The sequence below is a fragment of the Macaca thibetana genome, chromosome 20 (genome assembly GCF_024542745.1).
Source record: "Macaca thibetana thibetana isolate TM-01 chromosome 20, ASM2454274v1, whole genome shotgun sequence".
Lineage (NCBI taxonomy): Eukaryota > Metazoa > Chordata > Mammalia > Primates > Cercopithecidae > Macaca > Macaca thibetana.
In genome coordinates this window covers 7,712,153-7,728,881 of record NC_065597.1, presented here as the reverse complement: position 1 = coordinate 7,728,881, position 16,729 = coordinate 7,712,153, and the positions used below count along the sequence as shown (strand labels likewise).

General features: G+C 39.7%; 1 long non-coding RNA gene across 1 annotated transcript in view; it reads right to left on the bottom strand.

Moving 5' to 3' along the window:
* The window catches only part of LOC126944972 (uncharacterized), a 345,379-nt gene extending 331,721 nt beyond the window's left edge, over positions 1 to 13,658 (bottom strand). The window contains exon 1 of the long non-coding RNA XR_007722251.1: positions 13,493 to 13,658. This is a non-coding gene — a long non-coding RNA (uncharacterized LOC126944972). The remainder of the gene's footprint in view (positions 1 to 13,492) is intronic.
* Between the last annotated feature and the right edge of the window lie 3,071 nt (positions 13,659 to 16,729).

Below are 16,729 nucleotides of genomic sequence, written 5' to 3'. Positions count from 1 at the left end.
ATAGTATGAATTTTAATTATTTATAAAGCAGAAACTCAGTTTACTAACTCATTTATGTAAAATTTTAGTTCAAGAGAGTTCAGAGTATTTTTAGTTGTTTTATTTTTTAATATATCTCGTAGGAAAGATAGTACATACAATATAATCTCCATGGAAAAGGAATTTACGATTCAAATAAACTGATTAATTTATCCAAAAGATTCAGTGAAGTGTGTGTGTGTCTGTGTGTGTTTGTGTGTCTGTGTGTGTGTGTCTGTCTGTGTGTCTGTGTGTGTGTGTGTGAAGAGGAAATGTCAGAGATCAATCCAATCACTTCTCTAGGTTTAGAGTCCTTTCCCATTTCCTATTCTTTCTGATATCTTTGCCATTGGGGTACAGTGCAGCAAAGGTGAGAAACTCTTTATTTATCACACCACGGACATAGTCAACAACACAAGCAGCAGTTTCATTACCCCTTTTACATGTAACTCAAAAAGAAATGTGTTGTCAAAGTTTAAATAAAGCATAATTGATTCTGCTGGAAGACCTTTTGTGTCAAAACAGAGAAAAGATGTAATAGCGGAAGTTTGGACATTAATCCTCTGACTACAGAGACATTTTCAACGAAAGAAGAATTAAAGCAGAATAGGATTGTTTTTGAATTGAAACTTGTGAGAAAACTTAAGACGTGAAAAATTGCTTGCATAGAAGTAGAAAATCCAAACGTTGCTTAGGGAGTGGAAAACTGTACTGATGAAATGACTCTTTAGCAGAACTGACAGGTCTGAAAAGTGTGACTGCAGGAATGACAAATTGTTTGTAATTTGACACAGGAAACTGGGAACCAGAGTAGTATTTTGGCAAAAGAGCGCCCAGAAGATTAGTCATCCCTAGAAGAGCACCCTCTCAAGTAGGCAATGTGAGAAACACAGGTGGTCTCTGAATCAAATCCAGGTTTTTCTGATCATTTTGATGGAGGAAGGATGGTCTGCACAGGAGCTGATGAATGTCTTTGATAAGAAGACAGACCAAAAACAGAATATCCTTTGGTCAAGTCTAGCAATGTCAAGGTCTTCTGGTTTAGGAAAGGATGGATTACTACAAAGAAAGTGTGATGACTTGTGCTGAGTTCTCCTCTTCCTTTCTTTTCTCAGCCTTTCTATCACCTTCACTTCCTTTTTTTTTCTTTTTTAATCTCTGGGTTTTTTTTTTCTCTTTTCTCTACACATTCATGGAACACTCACTGTAATATAGGTGTTATTCTAGACAGTAGGGACACTGAGATGAACAAAGTATGATTTCACTGCACTTAAGGTGTTCTTAAGTGCAGTGAAATATATTGTAGCACAATCTCTTGAACACCCTTGTTTCCTGGGAGTCACCTCTCTAAGCACCACATCAGCAAAACATACAACCTTCTCCCACTTCTTCTTTAGGTAGCAAAATCCAATGGCTGTACCACATTTTATCTATAAAGCTTCGTCATCCGTGGCAGTCTTCATCTTCACGTAGGTTATTGGTTCAAGGATGGCAATTTCAGAAGGGATACCACAGAGAACGTTGTCAGAGTCCTTACAGAACCACCATTTGCCTCCGTTGGGGCCTGTTTCATAGGTTTAGACATCCCACTAAAGTTTACTTAAGTAATGGGGAGGGTAAGTCAAAGCATTTTTTCACTAGTCAAGGACAAAAAACAATTTCTGGAAATCCTGAGAATCAGAGCTTAAGAGACAAAACAATATCTGTTAGATTACTAAATACAAACTATTCATTTTAGAGTGTAAAGACTCTGGGACTAGATAAGAAGGGGACCCATATTAGGATCACTATGATCATAAACAGCTAAGCCAAGGCTTTTATTTCCCTCCAAGAGGTGGATTGGAGGCATTGTTAGTCTGTCTTTTCTACTTGGAAAGACAAAATAGTGTGTAGAGATTCGCATTGTGAACTTTCAAGCCAAAAGCAACCCAGGAACTCAACAGAAAAACTGAAAGAAAACACAGACACTTTGAAAGAAGTGGTGGGCAGCAGCCTACACCGTGAGCGAGGCGGAGAGCTGTGTCTCCAGAGCATGAAAGGGTGAGAGACTGTCTCCATGAGGTACAGTCCTACTAGGGAGCCGGGTAATCCAGGCCACGTGACAGCACCTTGCCCCTGCACCTCGCTGGTGCTGACTTAATCAGCTGTGGTAAGTATATGAGAAGTAGAATAGGGACATGCTTTACATGCATTCCCAGACCCCAGCAGGGAGGGAAACCATTCCTGATACTAACTCACAGTGAAATGGTATGTTCCCTGATCCCCCTCACACGGTGCGCAATGGGGGTGCAGCTAGCTTCTTCAGTGACTCGTTACTCAAACCTCTTGCGGAGCATACAGAAGGGCAGGCTGTGGTGCTCTGACCCCACAGCAGTGTCTAGGGGTGAATGTTTACAGCTGAAGCCCCAGAGGGCGTGTGTCACAGGGTACTGTTTTAGTTTAGCTGTCTGGCAGTGGCTTGTGTTAGCTGAATTACACCTCTGCCTTATCACAAAGACAGAGAGCTTTCTGTATCCCTGGGTTCTTGCGTTGGTGTACCTGAAGGAGCAGATCACACGTGGGCTTGGAGAATGAGCGCAAGGTTTGCTTGAGTGGCAGTAGCTCTCAGCAGATAGGGGAGCCAGAAGGGAGATGGTTTTCCCCTGGAGTGGGGCCGCTCAACAGCCTGGGCTCTCCTCCAACTGCCCCAGCCAAACTCCACGTCATTCTGCCAGTCCACTGCCTGCCAGTGTGCTGGCATCTGTCTGTATGCTCTTCCATCGGTGTGCTCCCTCAATGTCCAGCCACTAAGGTCTTGAGGTTTTTATAGGCACAAGATGGGGACATGGCAGGCCAAGGTCTTGGGAAATGCAACATTTGGGCGCAAAGGCAGGAGTGCCTGTCCTCACCTACATCCCTGGGCATAGGCCTGGGGTGGAACCCTGACCAAGGACCACTCCCTTCCCTGCCCAGAACTTCCCTTCCCCGTTTCTGTCTCAATAGGAGAACTCCTGGAAGTCTGCCGGCTAACTCAGGTGGTGGTCACAAACTGAGAGAAGCTCCCAACTGAGATTTATGATATGATCTTGAGTGGTGACTAACCCCTTGTCCAAAACGAAGGAATGAGCAAAAAATGTGCTGTAGCCACGCAGGAGCTGGGTGCCCCTGCTTTGCTAGTAAATTAGGAAGGGTGTGGCCTGAAAGTTGACAGTTTTTGTCTCCGTGGAGAAGCCTTGTGGCCTTGGGCAGTTTTGCATTCTAAGCACAGGCTGCCTGGAACCCAGCTAGCTAGCTGTTGCTAGCAGAATACCTCAGGTGTGAGACCTGCCTTATTAAATACGTGGGAGCTGAGTGGGGCAGCTGCTTGGTACCCTCTCTTTCCCAGTGCAGAGAATTCTGTGCTGTGCTTCTCCTTGGAATATTACCTCAGCAGCCAAGGAACTGCCCTCTGATCCCCACTGAAACCGCTGATTGTACCCATACATGGGGAGCCAGGACACACCTTGCCTGACCCAGCCTCCACCCAACTTTGCCCCTCCACCTGTCCTAATAATGTTATACAATAGAGAGGGATGTTTGAAAGCTCCAAAGCCCCACCCCTTGCCTAAGACACCAGATTACCTACCCTAAGTAACATAAGGCAAGCACAAATCCCACTGCTACCACTCCAGCTGGCACCCTTTTGCAAGAACCACCTCCTTGCTGAAGGCCAATCAGCACAGCCCATTGCAGCATTGCAGGCACGATAACACAGAGCTTAGGGTGAAGAAAACTTCTGTGCAACCTCAGTTACTACAATTGCCTACATCACCCTGGCTAACCAGGAGGTCTTGAGCCTGTCCATGTGCCCAGTATATTACAACTACAGCTGGCACTTGAGAAAGCCAATACACTAAGGCTATATAAAACCAAGAAAATCTTTCAGAGTCTACAGCAGTTACCTGCCACCCCCAGTAAAGCTGATGCTGGTACTCACTGCTGGGAGACTAGAGGAAGTGTCAGCTCGGTCCAGCTCCACCCAACATTGGAGCTAAGAGTGGAGCCCAAGCCACAGCACATCCTGTAGACCTATTCACAGACTAAGGCATTAGAGAGCTTCTCTAGTTGGCTGGCAAGAGACAAAGATGACCAATTCTCCTAAGAAAGAAAAACCAAAATTAATGGTGTATAATCATAGCCCAAATGGAATGTTACCAGGAGAGTGCTAGAGTCTATTGGAGAGTTCACTGGAAGAAGTTACAGTACGTACACATATGCACAAAAGAAAGTAACATGAAGCTGGCAGAGATCAAACACTGAGAGATTTAGTATTCCATGGAAAGGGTGGGTGGGAGTCCTCTCAGACTCTCTAGCCCCTGTGGCAGACTGCTGGTTTCCAAGATCATGGAGAGTTTCTTGCACGCACAAGCACAAATGCTGAAGTAGGCAATGATTTGGGGCCTCCTTGAGGGCATTACTTGGCTCACAAAAGGTTCTTGTCTTTCCCCCCAGAACTGAGCTGTAGTAGCAGGCATTGTACTGGGTGTGCACTCATTGTGAAACTTTGTTCTGCTCAGGGTCCTTCAACTCTTGTAGCTTCACATCACTGGATTCTTTGCAGACATTCTCCAGCACCAATCTGGAGTATGGCAGCCCCATAGGGCAGCTATACACAGAAGGACAGCAGGATTCACAGTAGTCTAGCCCTGAGGGACTGCTACTCATAGGGGAAGTTGGAGTGCAACACATCAAGGGAGCACCCTATGGGACAAAAGAAACCAGACTTAAGACCTTGAGTCCCAGAACATTCTGCTTATGGGAAGTTTCTTTCAGCAGAGGCACAGGTGCAGTGCTGGACTCTGGAGAAAGACTGTAGTCCTATCCCAACAGTCAGGCAGCCCTTGCGGTTGTGAAGGGTCTTGAAAAGGGGGAATTCTTCTTTCCATCACCCATCACTACAGATACAGCTGGGGCTTCTCCCCCAGAAGCTTGGTATGATTGCATCTGTAGACGACCTTTCTTGAAAACTTCAGGGTGACTGCATTCCTGCAGAGCAGTGCCCTCCAGGTTCAGGCTTGACTGGATGGTAGAGTCACAGTCCATTTCAAAATGGAACATCAGTATTCCTGAAGATGAAAATGGTTGCCTATTCGATCTAAATAGCTATAACACTGGGTCAGGAGTGTGACAGGGAGGTAGATTTCTTTCCTCTTGGCCTGGAGGGGGAGCTGAAGTGGCTCCCCTCCCTTCTGCGTGAAAAGGCCTCAGTGCACTTCAATGAGAGCTTTGCCAGCTCCTGCTGTCAAAGCTGGGACTTCTTCCCATCACTGGTATATTGTATTTACCCTGCTATACCCACAGTCTATTTTTACCTGTGGACACCTCCTGAAGGCCTGAAGCCTAAACTATTCAATCCAATGAATAAAATATTGGAGAAAAGAAGTTTTAAAAGTACACACTACTGGGAACAATGTAAGTTTCATGAGACCTCTGCCATTCTGGCCCCACAGGAGACAGTGCAGCTACTCACACACCCAGAACATTGCTACTACAACCAGTATCTGAGAAAGAAACTGCACAAAGATTCTCTATAACCAAGAAACTCACAGTGAGTATTTGTCACTGAATGCACTCAGAGTCAAAACTAGGAGATAAATTATAAAAATTGGTGTCACATCATCAAAAGGAAAAATAATTTTTTAAAAGCAACCCAGTGTAATCAAAAATAAATTTTAAAAAATTTATCCAAATGAGAAGGAACCAGAAAAATAATTGTAACAATATGAAAAATGAGATTATATAACTCCCCCTTAAAAATTACATTAACTCTCCAGCAATGGATAGGAACCAAAATGAAATTTTTTAAATACCAGATACAGAAATGAAAAGAATAATTATTAGGTTATTCAATGAGATACAAGAGAAAGTTGAAAACCAGCATAAAGAAATTAACAAAACAATTCATAATATAAAAAGAAAACGTTTCTAAAGAGGTATATATTTTAACGAAAAATCAATCAGAAGTTCTGCAAGTAAAAGACACATGTAGGAAACTACAAAATACAGTGGAAAGTTTCAACATTAGACTAGACCAAGTAGAAGAAAGAATTTCAGAGGTTGCAGATAAGTCTTTTGTATCTACCCAATCAGACAAAAATAAAGAAAAAATAAAATAAAATAAATAAAGTCTCTGAGAAATATGGGATTATGTAAAATGTAAAATATCCAAACCTAAGAATCATAGGTGTGCCTGACGGAGAAGAAAAAGTGAAAAGTTTGGAAATTGTGTTTGCAGGAATAATTGAGGAAAACTTTCTTGGCCATGCTAGAGATTTAGACATCTAAAAACAGGAAGCTCAAAGAACTCACATGAGATTAATTATAAAAAGAACATCACCAAGGCCTATAGTCATCAGGCTATCTAAAGTCAACATTGAAGAAAGAATTTTAATTGCAACGAGACAAAAGTATCAGGTAACCTATAAAGGAAAACTTATGAGACTAACAGCAGACTTCTCAGCAGGAACTTTACAAGCCAGAAGAGTTTGGGGTCCTACATTTAGTCTCCTTAAACAGAATAACTATCAGTAAAGGAGTTTGTATTCAGCAAAACTAAGTTTCATAAATGAAGGAAAAATAAAGTCTTTCCTAGACAAACAAAAGCTGAGACTAGACTAGCCCTACAAGAAATGTTAAAAGAAGTTCTAAATGTTGAAACATAAGGTCACTACACACCAGTATAGAAACTCTTCAAATCATAAAACAGTAAAACAATGAAGAAAGAAAAGCAACTAGGCAACAATCAACACTATGACGAATGGTAACTCATATCTCAATATTACTGTCAAATGTAAATAGTTTCAATGCCGCATTAAAAGATACAAATTGGCAGAGTGGATGAAAAAAGTCACAAACTGTATATCTACTGTCTTCAAGAAACCCACCTAACATATAAAGATTCTTATAGGTTTAAGGGAAACTATTGGAAAAAGACATTCCACACAGATGGAAACCACAAGTGAGCAGAAGTAGCTATTCTTATATCAGATAAAACAGACTTTGAAACAATAATAGTAAAAAAAAGACAAAAAGGTTATTACATAATAATAAAAGTATCAATTAAACAAAACATAACAATCCCAAATATGTATGCATCTAAATGTGCAGCTCCCAGTGTCATAAAAATAATTATAACTAGATAAATAGTAGTAGTGATTTCTTTTCTCTTAAGAAAATAATAAACAGCAGTAAAATAATAAATAAGCAACACAGTAATAATGTGGGACTTCAACACTCCACTGTCAGCATGAGACAAATGAGTGAGGCAGAAAGTCAACAAAGAAACACCATACTTAAATTGAACTCAATAACAAAGGGACCTAACAATATTTACGGAACATTCTACCTAAAAACTGCACAATATACATTCTCTTCATCAGCACATGGAACATCTTTCAAGACAGACCATATGATAAGCCACAAGAAAGGTTTCAATAATGTTTAAAAATCTAAAGTATATCAATTATCTTCTTTTACCATAGTGGAATAAATGTAGAAATCAATTCCAAAAAGTACACTCGAACTCATACAAAAACATGGAAATTAAACAGTCTGCTTACAAATGATTTTGGGTTTAGCAATTAAATCAAGAGGAAAATTTTAAAAAATTTGAAATTACTGATAACATTGAAAGAAATATCAAAACTTCTGCGATGCAGCCAAATGAGTGCTAGGAAGAAGGTTTATAGCACTAAACACCAACATTAAAAAGTCAGAAAGATCACAAATTGACAACCTAACAGCACACCTCAAGGAACTAGAGAAACAAGAACAAACCAAGCCCGAAATTAGCAGAAGGAAAGAAACAACAAAAATAAGAGCAGAACTAATCAAAATTGAAACAATATAAAAGATTAATAAAATAAAAAGTTGGTTTCTTGAAAAAATAAACAAAATTGATAGAACACTAGCTGTATTAACCAAGAAGAAAGATGATTCACATAAGTCCAATTAAAAAAGAAAATTGAGACTTTACAACTGATACCAGAGACATACAAAAGATCATTTGAGACTACTATGAGTACCTCTATGCACATAACCTAGAAAATCTAGAGGAAATGAAAAAATTCCTGGAAACCTACAACTTCCCTTGCTTGAATCAGAAAGAAACAGAAATCCTGAACAGACTAATAACCAGCAGTGCGAGTGAATCAGTAACATAAAATCTGCTAAAATAAAACCCCAAGACTGATTCACAACTAAATCCTACCAGACATTCAAAGAAGAATTGGTACCAATCCTACTGAAACTATTCTAAAAGATCGAGAAGAAGAAATCCTCCTCCAACTCATTCTACAAAGCCAGTATCACTGTTACCAAAGCCAGGAAAATATATAACAAAGAAAGAAAACTATAGATCAATAGTCCCAATGGACGTACATGCAAATATTTTAAACAAAATACTAGCAAACAGAATCCAACAGCATATAAAAAAAATTCACCATGATCAAGTGAGTTTCATCCAAGGAATGGAGGTTTGGCTCAACATATGCCAGTCAATAAATGTGATTCATCACATAAACAGTATTAAAAACAACATAAGATTATCTCAATAGATGCAGAAAAAAACATTCAATAAAATTCAGCATCTCTTTATGATAAAAACATTCAACAAACTATGCATAGAAAGAACATACCTCAGAATAATAAAAGCCATATATGATAAACCAATGGACATCATACTGAATGGGGAAAATCTGAAAGCATTTTCCCTACGAACTGAAAAAAGACAAGGATGACAACTTTCACCACTTCTGTTCAACATAGTACTGACAGTCCTACCCAGAGCCATCAGCAAGAGAAAAAAAAAAAAGAAAAACAACAGAAAATGACCATACTGACCAAAGTAATCTACAGATTCAAGGCTATTTCTATCAAAATATCAATGTAATTTTTTAAAAAATGAGAAAAAAAATCCTAAAATTCATATGGAACCAAAAAAGAGCCCTAATAGCCAAAATTGGAAAATCCAAATTAGAAAATAGAAACTCAAACTACAACTGTTTGCCAATGATATGATTGTATACACAGAAAACCTTACAGCCTACTCCAAAAAACTACTAGATTTGATAAATGAATTCAGCAAAGCCTCAGTTTACAAAATAAATGTGCACAGTTCAGTAGAACTGACATAGACCAACAATGACCAATCTGAGAATCAAATCAAGAACTCAATTCCTTTACATAACTACAAAAAAAAATTCATACGAGGATTCTTAACCAAGGAGGCAAAAGATCTCTACAAGGAGAACTAGAAAACACTAAAGAAAGAAATCATAGATGACACAAATGGAAATATATCTCATACTCATGGACTGGAAAAACCAATATCATGAAAATGACCATACTGACCAAAGCAATCTACAGATTCAAGGCTATTTCTATTAAGATATCAATGTAATTTTTTATAAAATTAGAAAAAAAATCCTAAAATTCATACGGAACCAAAAAAGAGCCCTAATAGCCAAAGCGATCCTAATCAAAAAGAACAAATCTGGAGGCATCACATTACCTGACTTCAAATTATACCACAAGGCTGCATTAACCAAAAAAGCATGGTACTTTTATAAAACAAGATATACAGACCAATGGTTCAGAATAGAGAACCCAGCAATGAAGCCAAATACCTACAAACACCTGATCTTTGACAAAGCACACAAAAACATAAACTGGGGAAAAGATACCATTTTCAATAAATGGCCCTGGAACAAATGGATAGCTGCATGAAGAATGAAACTGAATCCCTATTTCTCATCATATACAAAATTTAACTCAAGATGGATTAAAGACTTAAATGTAAGTCCTGAAACCACAAAAATTCTAGAAGAAAATCTAGGGAAAAAGCTCTTCTGTACATTGGCCTAAGCAAAGAATTTGTAACTAGGACCTTGAAATCAAATGCAACAAAAACAAAAACAAATAAATGGGACTTAATTATACTAAAAATCTTCTGCACAGCAAAATAAATAATCAACAGAGTAAAATGATAATCCACAGAATAAGAAAAATATTTGCAAACTGTGAGTCTGAAAAAGAACTAATATCCAGAATCTACAAGGAACACAAACAAATCAGTAAGAAATAAACAAAAAATCCCAATAAAAGGGGCAAATGACATGAATAAACATTTCTCAAAAGAAAATATACAAACAGCCAACAAACATGAAAAACGCTCAACATCACTAATCAATGAAATGCAAATTAAAAGCACAATGAGATACCACTTTACTTCAATCAGAATGAACATTATTAAAAAGACAAAAAACAACATATATTGACATGGATGTGGTGAAACAGAACACTTAACACACTACCTGTGGGAGTGTAAATTAATATAACCTCTATGGAAAATGGTATGGAGATTTCTTAAAGAACTGAAAGTAGATCTATCATTTGATCAAGCAATCCCACCAATGGGTATTTACCCAAAAGAAATTAAGTCATTATATCAAAAAGACACCTGCACACATATTTTAATTGCAGCACAATTCACAATTGCAAAGTATGAAATCAACCTAAGTGCCTATCAAGTGATGAATAGATAAATAAAATATGGTATATATAGGCAATGGAATACTACTCAACCATAAAAAGAATGAAATGATTTCTTCTGTAGCAACATGGATGGGACTGAGGCATTATCCTAAGTGAAGAAACTCAGGAATGGTAAACCAAATACTGAATGGCCTCAGGAATGGTAAACCAAATACTGCATGGCCTCACCTATAAATGGGAGCTAAGCTACGGGTATGCAAAGGCATACAGAGTGGTATAATGAACATTGAAGACTTAGAAGGGGGGAGGGTGGCAGAAGGGTGAGGCTTAAAAACTACCTATTAGGTACAACACATACTATTCAGGTGACAGGTACACTCAAATCCCAGACTTTACTGCAATACAATTTATCCACGTAACCAAAACCCACATATATCCCCAAAGTTATTGCAATAAAAACAAATTACAATGAAAAAATAAATAATATTCTTTAAAATAAACCAAGGCATAGATATTGGTATTCCAGTATTAATCCAATGCTATTTGACTTGTTTAAGAAAGTAAGAGATAAAAAGCTCTTTTAAATGTGGAGGAGAGGGAGGAAAGATAATTCTCAGCAGTTGTGCACGTGTTAAGTTTATGAATGACCTAGAACAGAATATGGTATTGAATTGAGATAAATATTTCCATCACTCTAAACACTGCGCTTTGATTTTTCCACAATTATTTCACAATGATGTTTTTAAAGTCTGTTAGTTGGAGAGAAAGAAGTAGAATGACTTTCAATGTTTTTACAATTTAGTTTCTTAAGTCACCAAGAAGATGAATCCTCTTTAGCTCTATGTGTTTAGGTGATCTGAGACAGTTCAAGAGTTGTAGCTGTTAACAGCCAGGTCACCCCATTTCTTTAGTTAACGAGGTGACTACTCTTATAACATGGATACCCAGAACAACTAACATCTCTCTGACCGTTGGACTGGAACTGATGACATCAAGTGACAAATAAAGTCATTCTCAGAATAAAGTGTGGGTTATATCACCCAAACCCATCAATTTCTCTCTTACCTAAAATTTTCAAAAAATTATGGCAGCATGGTTTTTTTGGCTAAAATATCCACATAATTGCCTCAATTCTTCACATCATGAGTGTGAAATATTACCTTGTAATTCTTACATTAACTTACCTTCTTTGTGAACCAACATTCGAATACTTTGTCAAATGTAAGGTAGACAGTGTGGCATTCACAGGTTAAATTAAAATGCAATTAGAGAAAGTAATGGTTCTCACTCTGACAGGAGTAGTGTAATAGAGATGGTGCCTTACTAGAGAGCATTAATTTTTAAAGGGAATTAAAAAAAAAAAAAAGACTCCTACTTCTCTAGCAATTCTACTGCAATAGTCTTTACCACATTGCTAAACATTGCTTTAGCTTTCCACTTTAATAGTGGCAAACTCTGAGGTCTGACATGAAATAGGCTATTTCATCTGAGATGGTTTAAGCTGGTCTAAGGAGTGACAGGAGAATACAGCAAGCAGTCAGTGCTAATGACAGCATACCATTTTTATAGACTAAAGGTCAAGCAATGAATTTCAATTATAGAGTGTCAAGATGCCCAAATGCTGGTACCTGATAACAAGTCAGAAGCTCACCATTTCGGTAAGGCTCCTGTAGAATTTCAATAAAGCTCTTAGCCCTCAGTACAGCCTTTTTTAATGCTTTTTTTCCTTTGCCAGAAGCCAAGAGATATAATCTTTTCTAAGCAACTCCATCTATAGCACCCTTCAGCCAGTGTGTTGCAAAAGCTAAATGAAGCATGCCTTTCTAACATATGGGCTTCCCCTGTGGTTCATCTTCCAATGTGTTTGGGAGTGACATAGAGAAGAGGCATAGATTTTCATCTGCACCATTTAAATGGAGTTTTCAAAAAACGTATTATTAGCTCAGCAATAGTAAAGGCTCCATGATGACCCGATAAGACCATTTTCCACTCAAATATTTGAACAGGTTGGAATAAAAAAGTAATTGCAAGGGACCACACTACTCATTTCAAATACAGCATGTGAAGATTTATGTTAAAAAAGCAATAAATATCACTGATTCTATTAAGTTCACTTCCTGTATTGCTTGGGGGAATGCTTAGGAAAGCCAAAATGAGAACAATCAATGTATTCCATCATTTTATGCTGAAATAAATGACAAATGGGTTGAGTCTTCCATCCAATTATTTAATATTTTTTTAAATTATAATATGCCCCAAAGACAACTTCTGATTTTCCTCTTCAAAGTTGCTTCACCTGTGGTGTTTCTCAACGCAGCTGTTGGAAGTTCCCTTTAAATACTAAGGCCAGTAAAATTGGATTCCTTCTTGATTTACCATTCTACTCTCACGTTCCACAGACTACTCAGTAGGAAATCTTATTGACTCTGGCTTCAAAAAGTAACTAGAACCAAATAATTTAGCCCACTCTCATTGTCACCATCATAGTTCCAAGCACCAGGATAAGCTGCATGGGTCTGCGCAACTAGCCAACTTCCAGCCTCCTCTGCTTCTATTCTTGTCCCATCCTATCCCTGAATCTTTTCTCAAAATAGAAAACTGGATGATTATTTAAATGTTTAAATAAAATCATGTTGTTCCTTCGTTCAGAATCTTACAACAGCTTCTCATTTCACTCACAATAAAAGCCAAATTCTATCAGACCTTACGTAATTTGGCCCCTTTGTTACCCTCTGGTCTCATCTTCTAGTCTTAATCTCACACTCACTTTGCCCCAGCCACTAACACTTTGGCAGCTCCTCAGAAACATTGCATGGATTACTCCTGTCCAGTAGATACTCTCATCATTTTTCAAACATTTTACCTCCTTCAAGTATTGCCCCAAATTACAATGTCACCTTCTTCATGAGGTAATATTTAAAAAGCCTATTAAAAATGGCTGACAATCTCTACCTTCACTTACTGTTTGTGTGACGGAGAACGGACAAGATGGAGGAAGGTGAACAAGAAGGCACAGTCCCTGTTGCTTCCGGGTTCTTCATCACCAACTTACCCCGGCGCGGGAAAATGTAGCCCGTGCCCGGGAAAATGCAGATCAACTGAGCAGGCCCCGTGACGTCAATCTGAGGAAACCGAAACTACCCGACCACACCTATGGAAACGCCCCAATCCCCCCACTGCCCTCCCCTTTCCGGTAACAATGCATAAAAGTCGGCCGCCAGCGGGAGTCCGCGTGACTTCTTCGGCCCCTCCTACTTGTAGACCGGAAAACTTCACGGGAGAGGTGCCGGCTCCACTTCCCTGGCCCCATACCTGAGGACCAGAGAACCTCCCCGGAGAGTGTGTGCATATTTGCAATAAAAGGCTGCTGCTTTCTTATGTACTTTGGCCTCATGTTTAATTATTTAGCTCTCTTAAATTAAATTAAGACACTTACATCATGACCAAATCCTGCATTTTCTATTTTTCCATACAGTGTTTATCATGTCCTAATATATAGCTTTCTTATTTTTGTGTTTATGTCTACACCTGCTGTATTCCTTTGTTAGAATGCAAGCACCACGAGGGCAGGAATTACTGTGTTTTTCTCAATGATGTATCCTGAGCACTTAGAACAATGCCTGTTCCAAGAGAGTACTCAAATATTTGTTCAATAGGTGAAATGGGCATGATTCTTTATCTCTATACATTTAACCATCCAGAAACTGGTTTACCCCTTAAGTTGAATAAAGTATTTTGAAAACATCAGTCTGATTACATTCAGATAACAAGGATACCACCACAATCAACCATATTCATTCTTATGGAATATGTGAAAAAAAAGTATTAATTTGGGCATAAGTTCTGAAGTGGGCTTTGTCTTGAGCTAGCAACATAGACATGAACCACCTTTTCCCCAGCGGGACCCTACCTTCAGCCTCCATAAAAAGAAGATAAGGTGGGGGCAGGGCCAAGATGACTGACAAGAAGCAGGCACATTCTGAGGCTCCAATTGGAAAAACAAACAAAAAACAAAAACAAAAAAAACGTAATAAGCATATGAATCCTTCACCGGCAACCAAGATATCCAGGTTCTCTCATCAAAATTGACTAGAAGGCTGGCCTGACTCCCGGAGAGAAGGAAGAACAGTGTGCTGCCACGGCCCACCTGACAGTCACACGGGGAAGGGAAACCTCCTCCCTCCAGCCAGGGAGGCAGTGAGTGAGCATGCTACCCAACCATGGACACTGTGCTTTTTCCACGGAACTATGCAACCCATGGATTGGAAGATTCTTCTCGTGAACCCAAGCCACTGGGGCCTAGCATCCCAACCCTGGAACATACAGATTCTTATAGCCTCTCAGCTACAATCTGATTAAGCCTGCTGAACTCCTGAGGGGAGAGACAACAAGCACCAGCTGTGGCTGCCTGCTGGCTAAGCAGTTTGAGCTCCTTGGGGGAAGGGACAGCAGCCAGCATTGCCACTGGCAACTGCCAACACACTAAGCTCCCTGGGCGGGGCAAGGGTGGCACTAAATTCTACAGCTCCAGGCTTTTTTTTTTTCTCTTGCTGGAGCCAGGAAGGTTGGACAGCTTAGTCCTAAGACTTCTCCCCACAGCCCAACACACTGGCTGTGGCAGACTGCTACCAGAGTGCCTTTTCAGGCCTAAACTTGACCCATCCTTCCTCACTGGGTGGGGCTTCCCTGCAGGATCTCCAGTAACTCTAGCCAGAGGCTCAGGGACAGAATTCAGATCTCCCTGGGCCTGAGACCCTAGGGAGAGGGGTAGCCACAGTCTCTGTGGGCCAGAGGACTTACCCTCTCCTCCTGTTCTGAGGAATCCAGGCAGCCCAGACAAGTGGGTTTCCCCTCAGTGAAGCACACTCTCTCCACCAAGGAATAAAGTGCTTTCTTAAATGTGTCCTGCTCCCTGTGCAACCCAACTGGGTAAGACGCTCCAACAGGGGTTGTCAGACACCCTATGCAGGAGCGATCCTACTGGCATCAGGTTGGTGCCTCTTGAGGACAGAGGTTCCAGACGAAGGAGCAGGCACCCATTTTTGTGTTTTCTAGCCTCCTTGAGTGACATCTCCAGGCATGGAAGCAAATCAGATGAATAGGGCCTGAAATGAACCCCCAGCAAACTGCAGCGGCCCTACGGAAGAGGGAGCTTACTATTGAAAGAAACAAACAAACAAGCAGAAAGTGACAAGAACATCACCAACAACATAAAAGGCCCCCACAAAAACCCCATCCAAGTGTCAGCAGCCTCAAAGACCAAAACTAGACGAACTCATGAAGATGAGAAAGAATAAACAAAAAATGTTGAAAACCCAAAAGGCCAGAGTGCCTCTTCTCCTTCAAATGATTGCAACGTCTCTCCATCTAGGGCACACAACTGGATGGAGGATCAGATGGACAAATTGGCAGAAGTAAGCTTCAGAAGATGGATAATATAAAACAACCCTGAGCTAAGGAAGCATGTTCTAACCCAATGCAAAGAAGCTAAGAACCTTGATAAAAGGTTAGAGGGATTGCAAATTAGAATAACTAGTTTAGAGAGGAAGATAAACGACCTGTTAGAGCTGAATAACATAGCACAAGAACTTCATGAAGCATACACAAGCATCAACAGCCAAATCGACCAAGCACAAGAAAGGGTATCAGAGTTTGAAGACTACCTTACTGAAATAAGACATGCAGACAAGAATAGAGAAAAAAGAATGAAAAGGAATGAACAAAGCCTCCAAGAAATATGGGACTTCATAAAAAAACCAAACCTACAATTGATGGGAATACCAGAAGGAGATGGTGAGAATGGAAACAAGGTGAAAAACACACTTTAGGATATTATCCCGGAGAACTTCCCCAACCTAGCAAACACACCAACATGCATATTCAGGAAATACAGAAAACACCATTAAGATACTCCATGAGAAGATCAACCCCAAGACACATAATCATCAGATTCTCCAAGGTCACAATGAAGAAAAAACTGTTAAGGGGAGCTGGAGAGAAAGCCCGGGTCACTTACAAAGGAAGCCTATCAGACTTAACAGCTGACCTCTCAGCAGAAACTCTATAAGCCAGAAAAGATGGGGGGGCCAATATTCAACATTCTTAATGAAAAGAATTTTCAACTTAGAATTTCCTATCCAGCCAAACTAAGCTTCATAAGCGAAGGAGAAACAAAATTTTTTCAAGACAACAAATGCTG